The sequence below is a fragment of the Mauremys mutica genome, chromosome 1 (genome assembly GCF_020497125.1).
Source record: "Mauremys mutica isolate MM-2020 ecotype Southern chromosome 1, ASM2049712v1, whole genome shotgun sequence".
Classification (NCBI taxonomy): Eukaryota; Metazoa; Chordata; order Testudines; family Geoemydidae; genus Mauremys; species Mauremys mutica.
Window position 1 is genome coordinate 112,186,447 of NC_059072.1, and position 18,594 is coordinate 112,205,040.

Consider the following 18,594-nt stretch of genomic DNA (forward strand, 5'->3'; position numbering starts at 1 on the left):
TCTAGGGTCTTTAACTCAGCTGCCACCATGTGGCTGCATTTCTGTACAACTGGAACTGCCTCAACAAAGGCATGTCAATCTCATGACAGTGGGTGCAAGGTTTGTGCAGTGAAAGCCATGTAAATCCTACTGTTTGCACTCTACGCTGCTCCCAGCATGTTCTTTGGAGGGATTTGTTAAGCAGGGATAATTCTCACACTGGCCATTGGGTTTTTATCTTCAAGCAACACATCTGCTGTTTTTCTCCATCTGAAATATTGTGCCTTGCTGCATTTCCTTCCATTACCTACTGTTGTCTTGTTGGGCTCCTAGCCCTGCCACTGTGAACCTTGATCTAAGCCCTCAGTAAAGTGAGTGAGCCAGATCTTATCTGGGAACAGACTTGATCTGACTTGATCCCTAGTGAACTGTTACAGATAATCTCTTTTATCCTGCTTAGATAGAGATCATATCATGCTGAATAGCCCCGGGAGCTGCTTGATTCAGGGAGAGATGGCTGGCCATTAATTCTGAACATGACCCGTCTCAACATATTTTCTTTTATGGAGTGCCGTGCCATTACCCTTAGGGTATCTCATAGATTTAGGTGACGTAGGATCAATCATGAGATGGCATATCATGCACATGGCGGGGGGTGGTCCCCGCATGCATGTGTGCAGTCGCCCAGTTGCCCAATCTATCACAGCTCTTTTAAACTTGTATTTCCCCATCTCAACTTCCAGGGAGACCAAGCCAGTTACCCAGGAAATACAGCTCTACAATGCAGTAGTATTCCTGGCAAATTCATGTGCCCTGTCTGCCCCAGAGTCCAGTTTCCAAGGACAACCTTACAAAAAGAATCTGCAGAATCTCGCTTATTCTTGTCACATTAATGGAGTTCCGCTTGCTATAAAATTATGATGGAGTTTTATTCGTTTAATTATTTTTTTTCTTTCAAGCTATTAAAGTGCTTATTTGCAGAGAAGCTGAGAGGTTTAAGAACTGGAGAAACTCTCAATAATAGAGTAAACGGGATATGTTATCAGGGTTTGAGTGTAGATACGAGTGGAGCTCTTCAAACCCCACCTAGTCATGAGCATCAAGAATCTAAGATTGTTTGCTTTGCACCAAATGTGGTTTAAAAACACTAATGAAACGGACACTGCAATGCTAGAACTGCAAAACCAGTGACACTATTTGTGATTGGAGGAAGAATTGATGAGCTACATGCCAGGTGAAACTCTAGACTTGTGGTATTGTCTCTTATGTGGACTACCTTTGGCTAGATCTCCCCCTAAGAAATGCCAAACCCTTTTTGAAAAATCCAAACTTCAGCCAATCCCTGGGGGTGGAGGATGAAGGTTGTGAGATACAAGAATCTATATATGCCGTTTCCAGGTGTACTTCTGGACTAATATCTCCTCTAGCAATTTTTTTATACTTTGTGTCTCCTATTATTTTGTACCAGGGAAGAATGGAGACCTCTCTTCAAGGAGTGCTAATGTCATAGACCCCCCTGCCTCACACACCCTGTTTTCTAAGCCCAGTGGTATCTGTTTTTCCTCACCCTTATAGCTCCCACCCATAGCTGCTGCTAATGTTTGTGTTAGGAAATTCTCATATCTGATAAAGGGTAAATGGAGCAGCCCCCACACATCCCATTGTCAATCACTGCCAGGAAGGTTTCCTTACAGAGGGTGGTGTGATAAAGAATCCTCTGTTGATTCCAATATAAAGCAAAAGTTCTATTACATCACCAGGGTACATACTCCACAAGGACTTCATTGAACTAAAAAGGAAAGTAGTACAATCAAGATGTCTGGGATTAAAAGAAGCCCCTACTCAAGTGAGCATCTGCACTGACCCAGACAGCGGAAACAGAAGGCTCTGGATAAATAACACTGCCCAGTGAAGCTAGTGGGGTGGGAGGATCAGGCAAAGAGCAATTTTTGGACTGTGCTGAACTGACAAGATAAACTCTTTGCCAATCACATGGTCATGGCAGAGAATGAGTGTCAGGTTTTTAAAACAAAATAATGTTTTTAATGGGGGTTTTTTCCATGTAAGAAGAGGAAACCCTATGCTACAACAGATCCTTCTGAACAAAATGGCTGTGTGCAATTTTTTTAAAAAAAGAAAACTTTCAAAACTTTTTAGTGTCAAATGCATAAACACAAGAATCCTGACTTTTTCCAGTGTGTGTGGCGAGTGCTGTAATCCTATCATCGGTATTTTCCCTGACTTTTTCAGGGTATTTTTTCCTGTTTTGTTTTCTGCTTGTCAATATTGTCTGTGTGGTCCTTTGGCTCGGACAGTACCAACAGTGTGTGTCTGTTGTCAGATTTTTTAAAAAAGCGATAGTAGTAGAACTGAAAAAGATGTGTGTTTAAAAATATAATAATAAATGTAAATAAAAGGAATTCAAGTTATGACACAGCAAAGCTCTGACTCCTCCTCCTGGGTTTGTAAGGAAAAGGATTTGTGGGCTCATTATAATCAATTGCCTTTAACAGGCTAGTAACATCAAAACTAATTTGGCTTTTTAGGAAATAACCCCATACTGTATGTTCCCTCCCCCCTGTTTTACACTGTACATACTAACCACAGAGTATAGAAATGGGAGGGGGAAATAGTCTTTACTAGTAAGGTTATCAGCCCAGCATGTCCTTTAGGTTATCACTCCTTGATATAAATGGATTGGATGCTTTGGGGCAAATTTTCAGACATTGGCACTTGAACTGCACCTATAAATTATGTGGGTATGTGCAAATGCATATTGGCTTCTACAGTTACCAGTTCACATAGTGCAATGCTTACGTTGCAGGTGCCTGTTTTTAAAACTGTATCCAGCATCTTTTGTGCAGCATTAAAGGGCTTCCAGCCTTTTTCTGCTCCAGTTGTTTCAAAGACTGGACTATATAAAAAGACTTTGTCAACTTAAAACTGCATATTGGTAAACAGACACATTTCTGTACTCATGTTGTTAGTGACACCTTAAGTTATTTTAAATGAATGTATTTTTTACAGTTCTATTTTTCACTATGCTGTTTGTTTACTTTTTGCACTTTTTCTAGTTTGGACATTGCAAACTAAGGCAATCAGTTTCACTTTTTTGAATAGCCATTTTCACTTTCATGTCCTGCACTGTTTGAGTTTATTTGTTCAAAAGCAACTGTTTCAGTTAAAAATAAAAATCAGGGAACCATTTCTATTAATAGGCTGTAGTCTTGAACTTTGTAAAAGCTTAGCTCTATAAATCTACATTTCAAGCCAAACATGAATTAGACACTGACCCTTTGCTCTACTTTTCCCCATTCACCCAGCTCTCAATGGTTCCGATCAGGTCTCAGTCTCTGTGAAGTGTATGTAATAACACTTTTGCTTTTATCTAGTAACCTCAGTATTTGTGAAGAGCATTAACTTCCATTTGGCCTGTACCTGTGACAGACTTGCAGAATTTAAGTTTTGAGTTCAGTAATTGTCTCTCTTAACATTTATTGATGTATTTGTTACAGTAGTTCCTGGGGCTGCTATACTGATAAAGTACTTATAGATTTCTGAAGGAGGATAACTCAGATGGGACCACAGCCAGGGGAACCATTTCTGTGCTGATCCAACATGCTGCTCCAAGCCCACTAAAACAGTATTACTGTTTTTCTCTATTTCACTAACTGATGGATAGTACACCACATTCTGATTTACCAAATTGTTCCTGGGGGTAGCCCAGTAGATTGTCATAAGAAATAAAATTTGTGGGACACCCGCTCTATAGTCAGGGATCCCTTATTTGCTTTGGAAGAGACATGTTGCACTTTAGTGGAGGAGGAGATTGGCTTTGGATATAGAGTCTGGCATACTTGAGTTCCTTTTGGAAAAGCAGCAGCAGGAGACATTGATGTCTGTGATGCAAGTGTGCACGCTGCCTTCAACTTGTATGTGTTTTATTGCTGGAGTCATGTTACTGACAGGATAATGAAATTGCAAAGAAAATGTGTTATATTCAACTTTGCCTTGATAATTATAAACACTTTTTGTTCATTTTTTCTTCTTTTTTATTCACAAACTGAATTCATCAAGAAATTATAAAATTATTTAAAAACTCTGTGCTGTTTCTTTCTTTCAGTCCCATTGGGTCTTGTGTAATGTTTTCTCCCCACAGATTTTGTATTAGGGAGGGTTCTTGTTTCCAGAATGAGCTATTCTATTTCTGTCGCTCCCATCTTTCCCACTTGATATTTTCCAAAGTAAGTTAACTTAAAGAATTGCTCCAGAGAGGGCCTGAATCCCAAGCAAACACCTTACATGGAGACGATTTCAGAGCCATCTCCTGTGTGGTCACATGTCTGGAAGCACATCTAGTGCAAAACTAACAAGTTGTCATCCCATAGAATAAAATGCCCACAAGCACATCCCATGTGCTAACTAAATTAAAGCTCTATCACCCAGGCATCAGATACCCAACAACATGAGGAGAATGGTGCTAGGTCCCACAAAGTGATCTATGCCAGGCCTTGCAGAATGGAAAAAGTGGGTTCTACCAAGTGTCCTATTTCCAGCAGCATGTTGTGGGCATAAGCAATTTCTGCCTGTGATTGTTTCATCACTGCCTTCAGAAATCATCATTTTTCTGGAGTTTATAACCTTTCTAAAGGGAATTAGCCATAGCTGCAACACTGGGTCCCAAGTCTCCACAGGGATGAACAATACCCCTTTTAAATGCCCCCCACCAGATCATTCCTACCTATACTCTCACTTTGAGGAGGATGCTCCTTACCAAAGTCACTTCTAATGCATTTTTCTTTGGAAGAATGTTGCTTTCTCCTTTTATCCATCTACACAGCAGATTTTTCCACTCGAGTTTTTTGCTGGTTCTGTGCCTGCTGCTTTCTGTTGATTTGTCATCTCTTCAAGAGACCCATATGACCTTGAATTATTGTTTCTATGATGGAGACTTTCACTTGTGACAGGAGAAAGCATCCTGTCTCTGTGTCCCTGGCAGTTCCACTTCCTTTACCAATTGGATTTCAATCACTTGGTTGTCAGTCAAACACAACACAGACAGTGTGGAAAAAGAATACAGAGATTAAGAGTTTCTGTAATGAAAAGTCCGGCGGCCTTTTGATTCTAAGGCCTTGTCTACACTGCTGGGGTAAGTCGAACTAAGTTACACTACGCCAGCTACGTGAATAACATAGCTGGAGTTGATGTAACTTAGGTCAATTACTGCAGTGTCTACACCGCACTGCGTCAACAGGAGACGCTCTCCTGTCAACTTACCTTATTCCTCTCGTTCCAGTGGAGTACCGGAATTGACTGGAGAGCACTCTGCAGTTGATTTAGGTCTTCATTTCTAGACCTGCTAAATCGACCCCCACTGCATCAATCGCAGCAGCGTTAATCCCCAGTCAGTGTAAACATGGCCTAAACCTGTTTTCGCTCACTTTAGTGTCTTGGGTTAAAAAGAGAAACTCACAACTCCAGTCAGGCAAGGTTGTGCCTTGCGCTCATGTAGGAGTCTGGATCAGCTGAATGAAATCACATGCATGTAAATTTAACCAATCTGTAAAATGGGATATCTGTAAGCTTGAAAGATAATGCAAGTGCTATTTCTGAATATGTCCTTTCAAACACTAGGACAAGTGAAAGTCACTGTGAGAGGACATCTTCAAGCAGACAAGAGCCATTAATTGCCAGAGTACAATTGTGCTAATGCACACTCACTCTAGTTGGTATGTTGAACTGCTGTATCCCTGCAGTCTGATTTATGTTTTGGATGGCCCATCATAACACATTGTTCATGCTGGTTATTGGGTTACTGGGTTACATTTTATGTGTTGTGCAGTAAACCAGTACAAGGCATCCTGAATAAGCTTTTGTGTTTACTGCTGTTATTGTGATAAAAAAACAAGCAAGACTTAAATGAAAGGCGAGGTACTTTAGAATGCCCAACCCAGTGATCAAACAAGTTTAAACTTTTTCTTACTCCTTCTTACACTATATTTCAAACATAGGTTACAGTAGCGGCCCCTCTCCACATGTACTGGCCACCCACATTCCCCTCACACCTACACTTCTTATCTGTATGCAACACACACTTCTATTGACTCTCACTTGTGCTCTGCTACATACAATGGAAACCTACCACCTGCAGCTTTTGATACGAGCACTTTCTGTCCTGTCAAACAATGGAAACGGGGCAGTTCCTACCCATACACAAAGTACACAGCTGCGGTACAGCACCAGGAACTTTGGGGCATCAAATTTCAGTTTCCCCCCATCCCCCAAGCCTGCTCCTGCCCCCACACGGAGGCCTGGGGCCAGCCAGCCCCCTGCACAACAGCCTGGGCCCAATACACACCCCCCCACAGAGGCCTGGGGCCCCACACACACACCCCGCCGTGGGGTTGCGTAGGGCACCAAAATGGCTAAGGACGGCCCTGAATGGAAGTAATGCAAATTACATAAAGGCAGATTGATATAGTCCATCCTATACAAAGTGCCAACAGCTGGAGTATTTTAGGGCCCTGTATAAATGTGTGTATAAAGTCCCAATGTTAGCCAGAATCATGTTTAAATACGGTTCTTCCCTGCAAGGTGCTACTAGTTTTTCAATACCATTTTCCCGGTCAGTGTAATCCAGGTCTCCCCAGGTTACAGTGTTTAAAATCATGTATCCTAGAATAGAACATGGCTTGTAAAATGGTAGGTCTGGGTTAAACCAGTCACAGAAATAGTGTTGAACCCTTTTTAGCTTCTTACTGGAAAAGAGACATATTTAATAAAAATAGTTTAGGTTATCAATTTCCCTTTATAGTAGATAAGCCTAAAGGTCTTGTACAAGTAGGGCCTAATTTAAGGACCTTCTTTCAGTATACCAAACACCTATTGTAACTGATGGAGTGTGAAGCTCTAGGGTGCAGCAACTGATATTGGGGGTTTACTTTAGATAGAGATGATTGTAAATAAATTATCAGTACCTAGTGTTTAACCATCATAAATATTAAAGCTGCTTTAAATTAGTCATTACTTAGACAAACTATTTAGGATCAGAACCTACAACCACTTTATATAAAACTATCATTTATTTTAACAGACATTCTGCAAGTGTAGTGTCTACAGAACCAGCCCCCGAGAAAGTATGACAGACATTCGATTGCTTTAGAAAAGGGCAAGTTGCTGCTCTGATCCAAAAACCTCTCCAGAAAAGATCTTCCAATTTGAACAAATCTTTCATTTTCTGTACCAGTGTGTTATTTTAGGGAGACACAAGTTTGGGGATTTACATGAACCCACTTAAATGCTATTATACAACACATACAGACTGTTTTTGACTTTATGAGTAAGCTATTTTCTTGTAGTGCTATGTACTGGGAAAAAAAGATAGATAGATTTTTTTCAGTATATCATATCAACACACACAAGCACACCGGCTTCCTCCTTGCTCAGGGGATGCTCAACCCCCACTCTGCCCCACCCCACCCCACCTCTTCTCTTCCTACCTAGTTCTGCCCTCTCCCTGCTCCTTCCCCACCCAGCACCTCCTGCAGGCCATGGAACAGCTGATCACAGCGGGCGGGAGGCACTGGGAACAAGGGAGAGGATTTGATCAGCAGGGCCGCCAGTGGGCGGGAGTCGCTGGGGAGTGGGAGCTGGCTGCTGGTGTAATTTTTTTCCGTGGGTCCTGCAGGGCTGAAGGCCCCATGGAGTCAATGCCTGTGTATACACACACACACACTTTTATGTATAGCCAATTTTTTTTATATAGTACATAATTACATTTTAAAAGCTACATTAAAATAATGTTAAGATTGCAGCGTCAAACACTCCAAAGTTAGAAATGCCAGAATTTAGGTTATTTGTCCACCCTTAATTTGCCCCTACCCTTGTGCACATACAGTATGATAACAGGCTTTCATTACATTTTAACATTCTATTTTTTTCCCCACAGGACCCCTGTCTCATTCAGTGCACAGGATGTATATGTTCTGTTCTCCCAAAAGTGAGTCACTACACCCACAAACATTAATTTCTTCACATAAGGAATCACACATATCTGTATCTGTGGATATAAACTTGTATCGCAGGGCTCTACCCATATACTGTCTTCAAGTAGCGTTCAGCCTCAATCAAATCTCTGACCTGGGTTCATATCTGAAATGCCCAGCCCACACCTGTCTCTAAAATGAGCCAGATCTGACTCCCTAGGAAGGCTCAGACTTCAAGCTCCAAACCTGCCCTGGAGCTGGGGTTTTGGTCTAGCCCATTATAAAAATTTAATTCAGATCCAGAACTACGTTTGGTTCAAACCCCTCTATCCTTTTAGTCATTCTTCCTTTAATGTGTCTATAAAACTCATTGGTTCCAGGGGCTGTGCTGCAGGACTGCAGTGCAATCATTTTGCAGACACTGTAATTTAATACCTTTCACATACCCTAATCCTGAGCCCCACCAAGCCTGCAGTTTTGGTTGTTTTTTTTTTTTTGTTTGTTTAACATGCTCAGCTACTTCCCTTGACAGAGATATCTGGCCCTTCTATACAGAACACTTGAGCAGGATGGCTAAAGCAAGAAAACACACCTGAATAAGTGCCCTGGAGTATGCCTCTCCTTCCATCTCCACTCCTGTGCTGAACGCAGACTTCCCTGAAGATTACAGGTGCTAGTGCGGAGCCCCGTACATACTGACACTGCCCAGTGCACTGAGTACTTTGAACTTTAATTACACTGAGTTACACCTAATGGCTTTGATAATTGAAATCTTCATGTAGTGAATAAGACTCCTGTCTCCTCAAGCAGTTAAATATTAACCTTGATGGTGCAGCAAATGCAGGGTCCAACATAGATTGTCTGAGATCTGTCACGAAGCCACGTTAAAAGAAAAAAAAAACTCAGGAAGAGCGAATCTGGTACTAATACAAAAGAACTAGTGCATCTCCTCCATTGGTCCTGCTTTGAGCAGGAGGTTGGACTAGATGACCTCCTGAGGTTCCCGTCCAACCCTGATATTCTATGATTCTATGATTGCTCCTTATTGACTAGAAAATTAGCTCTCTTTCAGCCAGAACCTTTTTAGGGAGCATATTAATCCTCCCATGCATACATACTATGGATATGTATGCGGCATCCAAAGTGCTACGTAAGGATGTAGAGGAATTGTGATATATATGATTAAGGACTGTATGCCACAGAGATAGAAGTTATTCATGCAGGCTTAACTTTGGCATATCATGCGTTTGAAATATCACCATGCAATTTGATTCAGGTAGTTTTTGTATGGTCTAGTATTTTCATAGTGTTGGTTATTTTTATTCAATCATTAAAATATAAGAAAACAAACTACAAAATTATTTTGGAAATCTTGAACCATTGCCACTTTTGAAATTAGGGGTACTTAATGCCGATACCCTTATTGCTGTAGATTAGTGTATTTTGGCTTTAGTTTTATTTACTCTATCCTAGCTGTGGTGATAACCATGTACAACTATTTACTCAGGAAGCCAGGGTGCAGCAGCAGCCAGGGGAAGCTTGAGAAGCTTGGAAACTCTCCAGGGCTATGGTGTTACCAGAGCCAAAGTAAAGGTGCGGTACTCAGCTCAGCCCTTTATACATCTCTTACAGTGGATGGGGATCAAACATGCACATAAAAAAACTGGTAAGTTACCTGATCCAAACAGAGTCCCACCTAAGTATTATAAGCTATTGCCTGATAGGTATCAAATCTCCTTTTACATACCTTCAGGTGAAGCCAAATAGAGAAAAATGTATTGTGTCTGGAAAAAAATCTTGCTCTATCTGTTAGCCTTAAAAAATGTTGTTTTGTGTTTGATTGTCATGGATAAAGGCCAGTGTTGTCTTTAATCAATATTGATTGTAAAATTCTGGCCAAAGATTGGGCTCTAGGATTGGATTTCTCTTTATCCTACTAACTTGTAGCAATTTGTTTTATTAAAGCTTAAAACTCAATGGATGATGTGAGTGGATTACTGGTTATCCTTTTGAAGTACAAAAATCTGATATCCCGGTTGCTTTTTCACTTGATGCGGAAAAGGGGTTCAACAATATTGAATGGCCTTTTCTGTTCCATGATCTGCCTACTTTTGGCTCTCAGAAGGAATTTATTTCTTGGGTGAATCTCTTAAACATCAATCTATTTGAATCTGTCTTAATCAACAGTATGTGTTCATGCCCCTTTCCGTTTTAGAAAAGGTACTTGGACAGGATGGCCTCTCTTCTCACTTCTTAGCTGTAGCACTTTAGCAATTATGATATAAAATTAAGTGAACAGCAAAAGTGTTAATGAGATTGTGCAGAATCTTTGGCTTTGTGCACATGATGTTTTGCTTACTTTGTCTAACCTGAGTGACTAGTCCCTATCTTTTAAAGAGTCTCCGGCTTCTGGGGATTTAATTTAGGATAAACTGGAAGTCAGGCTATCATCTGGATTCTGTACAAAAAAGTTGATTCCCACAATGGAAAATTGTATGGCAAATGGGATAAATAATACCTGCTGATCTATAACATATTGTTGTGGAGAACTTCTTTCCGCTGATCAACAAGATTCAAATGGCTATCAGCAAATGGAAACTACAGTAACTTTCTCTGTGGAGATGAATTTATCCCATTAAAAGGAATTCTCTGTCCATGGTCATCTGCTGTAATTACTACTACTTAATTACTATGGCCAAGTTTTCAAAAACAAGAGTCTAATGTTAGTCTCTTAAGTACTAAGCACCCAGCAGTTCTCATTGCTTAGCCTTACATTATACAAGCAGCATGATTTTTTTAATTTAAAAAAAAAACAGCCTCTATTTTTCCACCCATAATTATTTGTGGGTGTAAATGAGGATGTGTCTGACTATCTGTCTTGAGAGCACAATCACACACCTACATACTCTAATAATTACACATAAAGCAATGTTCAGGTATGGAATGGGCTTCTGGACTACAGAGCCTGCTGGATACCCACCTGGTTACATTGTGTAAGCATTTTACCAGATGATAGATGTCAGAGGTGTAATGCACATAATGCAACATTAGTCTGCACAACCTGGGACAGCCTGGTGGTAATCCCAACTAGGGATGTTGTCTCAAAGAGGATATTTAATGGACTACATTCACCCTTACCTTTTGGGGGACCTAATTCAGTACAGTCACAAATGGAGAAAGAGCTGATTCTTGAGAACATTGGCAATACAAATACTTATCTTCATGAAATGGAGGAGTAGGTTAATACGCTACTTGATATGGCCAAAGCAAAGGTTTCCTCTGTGCTAAGTGACAAAATTGAGGACTACCACCTCATTTGAAAATTAGTCTTAAATCCATATAGCAAATAAGAAGTCATCTGGGGTAACTGTGACCTCGTCTTCTCTTTGTCTGTGTTTGCATGCAAAAAACTAGTGACGGGTTGGAGATGAATGCGCCAAGTTTCCCTATTTTTTGTTTTGTTATTACAATCCTTATTCAATACTAAAATATTTCTTATACTCATCATGTTACAGCTTTAAGCACAATAGCTGGGCATGTTCAAGCATGACATTAATAGATCTTCAATTTTGTCATGGCAGAATGTATTATAGAGTGTTGTTCAGTTAGCATATAACTGATTGGGTATTATTTCAATTAGTGTAAACAATTCAATAAAATGTTAATGAATATAAAAAAACTCCAACCCTGACTTTACTGCCATAATTTTGGATATCCTTAACCACTGCCCACATCCATGACAGTGCTTCCATAGTTCGTTATTGTGTTTCTAATAGGAAAAGGCCAAGAGAGACTTAAAGAAAGAAAAGGGACACACCAAATAAACATAATAAGAAATCAAAAGCAAGATCCTCAGCCAATGTAAATGGGTGCAGCTGCAGCTCCACTGTCTTCAGAGGAGCTATGTTCATGTACACCAGCTGAGGTTCGGCCCCTAAAAATATAATGGTATTGCGACATGCCCTACAATATTAACTGCCAGTTTTAATGGACCAGGACCCCACTGTGCTAGGTGGTGAACAAACACAAACCAAAAAAACCAGTCCCTGCTCCAAAGTGCACACAATCGAAGGATACTATAAGAGAAAATAGATAGATAAAGACAGGCCAACAGGAGAATTAAAAGAAAGTGAGACAATATTGCAGTATTGCCAACCTCAACAGTTCAAAAAACCTGAGCCAGACCCCCAAAAATCATGATTATGACTCATACAGAGCAGGGATGGACAGGGGAAGCTCAAAAATCAAAAGACAGACCAAAAAGACAATATAATTTAAAAAATGAAATCTCCTGATTTTTGTGGGGGAGAAGAATCAGTGTTGCCTACTCTCCCATACGTATTAGGTAAGGGGATTTGGGGACTCCAGTGCAGGAGCTCTCACCTCCCATATCTGCCTGTCCCATGCCCAGCAATTAATTCTGCCCCCCCACCAACCTCCCAATCAATCCTGTCCACCAGTTCTCATAGGCCACACAACCAGGGGCCCCACCCGGGCCATGTCCCAACCACTTTTAAGTAGGTACATGGAGAAAAAGGGTTGCTACCTGGCCGGTTTTTGACCAGCCTGGTAGATATTTCTGCTAGTTTGGTGGCTACCAGTCAAGAGCTGTCATTTGCTGGGGTTTTGCTGTGCGCATGTGTGCCCGCACCCACAGCAGGCTCGTAACTAGTGGCCACAGCACTCCATTGGCTAGGAGTGCACAGCAGTACAGTTGCCACCTTTCTAATTGCTGGTAACCAGACTTCCGAGTCCCCGCTCCCACCCTGCCTCTTCCCCCTGAGACCCCGCCCCCGTCACTCACTCCTCTAGCCCCCTCCCCCTTGCTGGATCTTCTCAAGGCGCCTGCCTGCAGGTAGGAGGTGGCCCCAGATAAGCAAGGGCTGGTGTGGGTTAATGACCTGTTGCCTCCCCCCGCCCAATGATACCTGGGCTTTTGGGTCAGGTGCCATTTAGGGTTGCTAGGTCCCCTTTTTTATCAGACTTGCCAGTTGAAAGCCAGACACCTGGCAGCCCTAAATGGCACCCAGACACAGAAGCCAAAAACCAGACTGTCCAGGTAAAACCTGGATGGGTGGCAACCCTGCACAGTAGCTGGCTCCTGCTCTGGGTGCAAAGCCTGTTACAGGCTGGGTCTTCGCCTGCCAACGGCCGAACCCACCACGGCTCCTCTCAGCACTGGGGAGTGGCTGTGAAGTGGGACAGACCCATCACCAGGCTCACCAGCAGGGAGGGGTAAGGTAAGGGCGGGAAAAGGGAAGCAGGAGCTCCTGGGAGGGGTTGGCGGGGGATGTCCTATGATGGGGTGGACCTGGGGCACATGGGCCAGGGGGGCAGCACCTGAAGGGGGAAGCTCAGCTGGGGGGAGCATTAGACGCCCACACACACTTTAAGTGGCGCTAGGGTGACCAGACAGCAAATGTGAAAAATCGGGACGGGGTGGGGGGTAATAGGAACCTATATAAGAAAAAGACCCCAAAATCGGGACTGTTCCTATAAAATCAGGACATCTGGTCACCCTAAGTGGCGCTCTGCAGGCCCTGGTTCAGCCCCGAGCCTCGCCTCTGCTCCCCCGTCCAGGCGGGGGGCAGGGGGGTGCTCTTCCAGAGCCTCTTCTCCCCTGGACCCTTGGCAGGCCACGTGCTGCGGGGAGGGCGGGACTCTCCAGCTCGACTCTTGTGAGTTTGCCTTTGGGTCGCTGAGGCGGGAGAGAGAGTGCGCACGCTCAGCCTCCAGCAGCTGTGATTGGTTGCGCTGCCTGAGGAGGCGGGCAAGAGGGAGACAGGCAGCCAATCAGAGGGCTCAAAACTGCACGAGGGCAGGAGCGTCAATAGTCCTTACCAAACAGGCTCAAGCCCGTCTCTATGGGAAAAGGTGCGAGCGTTAGCAACGCCAACGCTCTGCCACGAGTCGCGGCTCAGGAGGGGCCGGGCAGAACGCACGCGGCAGCTGGGGGCTGCCCGCAAAGAGCGCCACGTGTCAGGGCCACGAGGAGGGTGGGGGCCTGCTAAACGCAAAGGCGGGGGGCAGGGGTGGCGTGAACTCACCCACGGTGAGGCGCTGTGGGGGCAGTGGCTGCCCAGCCCGGGTGCACCGCTACCACACTACACAGCTGGGTCGGACTCGGCAGCACTTTTACCTTGCAGCTCACACTCCGACACCCCTTTCCTGGGCTTCAGAGCCAGGGCCCCGCCAGACCACACCCTCTACACAGCTGATTTTAGCAGGGCAGCCCCAGCCTGTCACCTCAGGCTCAGATGCTCGCTGCCTTGGCTGTGTAAATGTACCTGGGTAGGGTGACCAGATAGCAACTGTGAAAAAACGGGACAGGGGGTGGGAGGTAATAGGCGCCTATATAAGAAAAAGTCCCCAAAAATGGGACTATCCCTTTAAAAACAGGACATCTGGTCACCCTACCTCTGCGGGGTCAAGGAGAGCATTGGTGCAAACAGCACAGGGTAAGGACAGACAGAGCCCTTTCTGCAGTTTCCAAAGGTGAAAAAGCTTTCCTGTGGCAGCTCCTGTGTCTACTGGCTGGAGTCTCTGGTGGGCTGCTCTCTGCAATGGCCCCCCACGCCACAGGGGGAGGGGAGGCACCAACTAGACCGTAGTCACCCCAGTCTCCCCTGCACAGTTCTGGGTTCACAGAGGAGCTGAGAGGGGTAGCCCAGTCTGAACTCCGTTTTACCCCCTTCCATCCTAGTGCAGCAGTTCCTGCTTTGGCAGCATCTGTTCCTACCAGCTGGCGATTCCATGCTCTCAATCAGACCCAGCAGTAACTGGTTCAGTTATTTATTTAGAACTTTTCCTTGTGCTTTCATATATCCATCTCTATTATTGACCCATTCAAAATCTGAGAATTAGTCCTTTCATTAGAATTAATAGTGGTTCCATGCATGAAGGGACCCATTGCATTTGGAGTGTCACTATCCCATATAAAGCTGTTTAGCTGGTACCCAGGTATTTATGCCACGCTCGTCATAATATCTTACAAGAAAAATAAACCACTACTGCCAGATAGTTCCCTCATTTTGTGGCTGTGATTGGTAATCTGTTTAGTTATTAGGGTTTGTTTTTCTCGGCATACCATATGTGCATTGGTGCTATTAATTTCTTTGTGTGAGTCTATTATGATTAGTAGACACAATGTCTAAACAATTTAATTACGTTCCCTTTGGCTTGCGTTGTAAAGATATGGCTACCAAGCAAGGACTTTTAACTATGAAGGGCAGCTCCAAAGCAAAGACTGCATGGCAGTGTGGTTTGGTACAAAGGTTATAATGCATTTTGGTGTGTGGAATTACTCATCAGTGGTAAAGCCATGACCTATACAGACCATCCCAAATGAGTACCAATAAAATCTTTGTATCATACCACACCAGTGAGTAAGCTGTTTGTGACACGTTTTATAGAAAATCTTTTTTTAGAAACATTGTAGAGGGTTGTATAACCGCAAAATATTGGTACCGTTTTCCATATTACTCTTCCTATAAACCCTTGGTGCAATGAGTCCTCCTGCATAGGAGAGAGAGAAATTATAATTACTAAATTGTACACATCTCTTCCTCATGCCTGTTATAATATACATAGAGAGGTTAGGTCTGAAAGTGTTGTCTAGAGGCACCCACCCTTATATAATGACAGGAGTTCCTCTGTCTAACTTATTGATGGAAACTTATACATTAGTTTCTCAACCTTATGCAGGTATCCCCCAAACACACATGGTGATGGTATGTCAGCAGCTTCTTATGGGAGATCACTCCATTGTCTGATTGGCAAAAGTTTCACAGTAAACTCAATGTAACTTGGATTTTCTTTTTTCTAACCTCAGGCTTTTACTCCTGGTCTCACCCCATTTTACTTCCTTCCCTCCCCTTCCTTTTTTTTTTTTTTTTTTTTTGCCTTTGTTTATGCGCTTTACTTGAGCTCTGGCCTTTATGAGGCCCAGAAATGAACACAGGAAATTAGCTGTGGTCTTACTACTGCTGAATAACAAGGAATTGTCAGCTATCTGGGGCTGCCTAGGAGAGGTGTAGAGCCATCCCAGAGCACCATTTGCCTCTTTACAACAACACTATCACATGCCATGTTTGCATGTACTGTGCTTCCTGGTACTCTTTTCTCCAACACTCTGTCTGCATCACTATGCTCTAGGCAATTTTCTCCCTCTGTGCATTTCGACCTGATGACTTTTCTCTTCTAGTGTATTATCTGCATTAACGGAATCTCAACCCATTAGTCTTTGCCCATTTTCTAAACTCTCCAGCTCTTCTGCAGTTTTACTCCATGGTACAGTATTAACCACCCCTTCTACTTTTATCTCATCACCACATGTAATTAGTTTACTATTCACCTCATATTCCAGGTCACTGGTAATATCATATACTTTAATGAAAAAAAAATTACGCATACCAACAGGACACTAATTTTACACTTGTTACATCAAGTCACAGGTATTTTTAGTATGGGCACCAGTGACCCTAAAAATAGTGTTTCACCCTGTTATGTTGTATTTGTCTCCTGTTTAATATAATTATTGTGTTGAATATATTTTTATGTGTTTGTGTTATTTCTTGGAAGTCTCCAACTATCTGGCAAGTAAGTGGGGATTACTCTGTATTTAGAATTTTCTGCCCAAGCTGCCTGGTGACCCTGCCAGGAAGGAGTGAGGGGGGTGGAGGCACCACCAAATAATTTCATAGGAAAAAAAAGAAAAAAGATACACCCTGCTGAGTGGGTGGTGGGATCCAAAAGAACCCAGACCTGTCCATCAAAACCTGTAAGCGGATTGCCATTAAAGGAGGTAACCAGGTGGAGAGGGGCACTACAATGATAAAGGTTGGGAGGAGGTGTATAAACCCTGCACGGACAGAGAAGGGGCATGGGAGGCTGTGTGTGATAAGGCAGCCCTGCTAGTCATGTATAATAGGGAGGAGGGCTTTACAAGAAGGAAGCTGGAGCCTGCAACAGGGGAAGCCCTGATAAGTGAGCAGCTGGACCACTGGAGTGGCTCCTGAGACAGCAAAAGGACCTCTACTGCCAGAATCCACACACACACCCGCCAGCTGTGTGAGGAGTCCAGCGATCCCCAGGGATGAGCCAGTAGGGAGAGACTGAGGCCTGGTCTACACTAGAAAATTGGATTGGTTTAACTACATCAGTCAGGAGTGTGAAAAATCCACAACCCAAGTGGCATTGTTGAGCCAATCTAAATCCCCACGTAGACAATGCTAGGTCGACGGAAGAATTCTTCTGTTGACCTAGCTACCATCTCTTGGGGAGGTGGAAAATTCCTTCCCGACCCCAAATATGTGTAGACATACCTTGACTTGGCTACCCAGCCATAAGGACTGCAACAAAGCTGCTATCCAGGCATGCCTGAAATAAGGTGATGCCTCTGACATTTTTGCTTTTTATTGACTTTAGCAGGGGTTTGTTTTGTGCTGAAACTGAACTTTTGCTTGTCCCCCCCCTGTAAGCTAAGCAGGCCCAGAAAGGCAGGGCCCACTACAAAGATTAAGAGGCTGTGGCCTGTACTGGGCCAACCCTGTGACAAAAAAGAAAGATCAAGGATAGTGTGGGCCCACGGCTTAATGGAGAAGGTGAGCTGGCAATGGAAGATGATAAGAAGGCGGAGATATTCAATTCCTATTTTGCTTCACTCTTCCACAAAAAAGAACATATGACTGGACAACTAGTGATGTTATCAAAGACAATAAAGGAGAAAAGATGCAGGTCACGAGAACACGTCAGAGATCTGTCTAATTTGAATGAATTCAAGTCAGGAGGTCCTGAATCTATTCACCCCAGGGAGCTGCAGGAATTAGCTGAAGAAATCTCGGCACTACTGGCAATAATATTGGAAAACTCATGGATGACAAAAGAGGTCCTGGAAGACTGGAGAAGACCTAACGTAGTGCCCATCTTTAAAAAGAGGGGAAAGGAGGAGCCAGGGAACTATAGATCAGTTGATACCTGGAAAGCTACTAGAGCAATGTATAAAACTTTCAATTTATGAATACCTGTAGTATGAAGGGGTGATCACTAGCAGGCAGCACAGATTTACTAAGAACAAATCATGCCAAACCAACTTGCTTTCCTTCTTTGACAAGGTAACTGGTTTGTTGGATAGAGGGAATGTGGCAGACATAATATACCTGGACTTTAGCAAGGCTTTTGACACAGTCCCATGTGTAAGTCTCATAAACTGGAGAAAGGCAAGCTCAGTAGAACTACCATTAAGTGGATACATAACTGGTTAAACAACTGCAAACAAAGAGTAGCTATTAATGGAATGACAGCAGATTGGAAGAATGTCTCAAGTGGAGTTCCACAGCGATTTGTTCTGGGTCTGGTGTTATTTAACATCTTTATTAATGACCTAGATGTAGAAAGAGAGAGCATACTGATCAAATTTGCAGATGACACAACGCTGGGGGGGTTGTAAACACTTTGGATGATAGAACTAAAATTCAAACGGATCTTGATAAAGTGGAAAACTGGGCTATAGACAACACAATGAAATTCAACAAAAACAAATGTAAGGTGCTACAATTAGGAGAAAAACCAAATGCACAAGTACTGAATGGGGGATAACTGGCTTGGCAGCAGCACTGCTAAGAAGGATCTG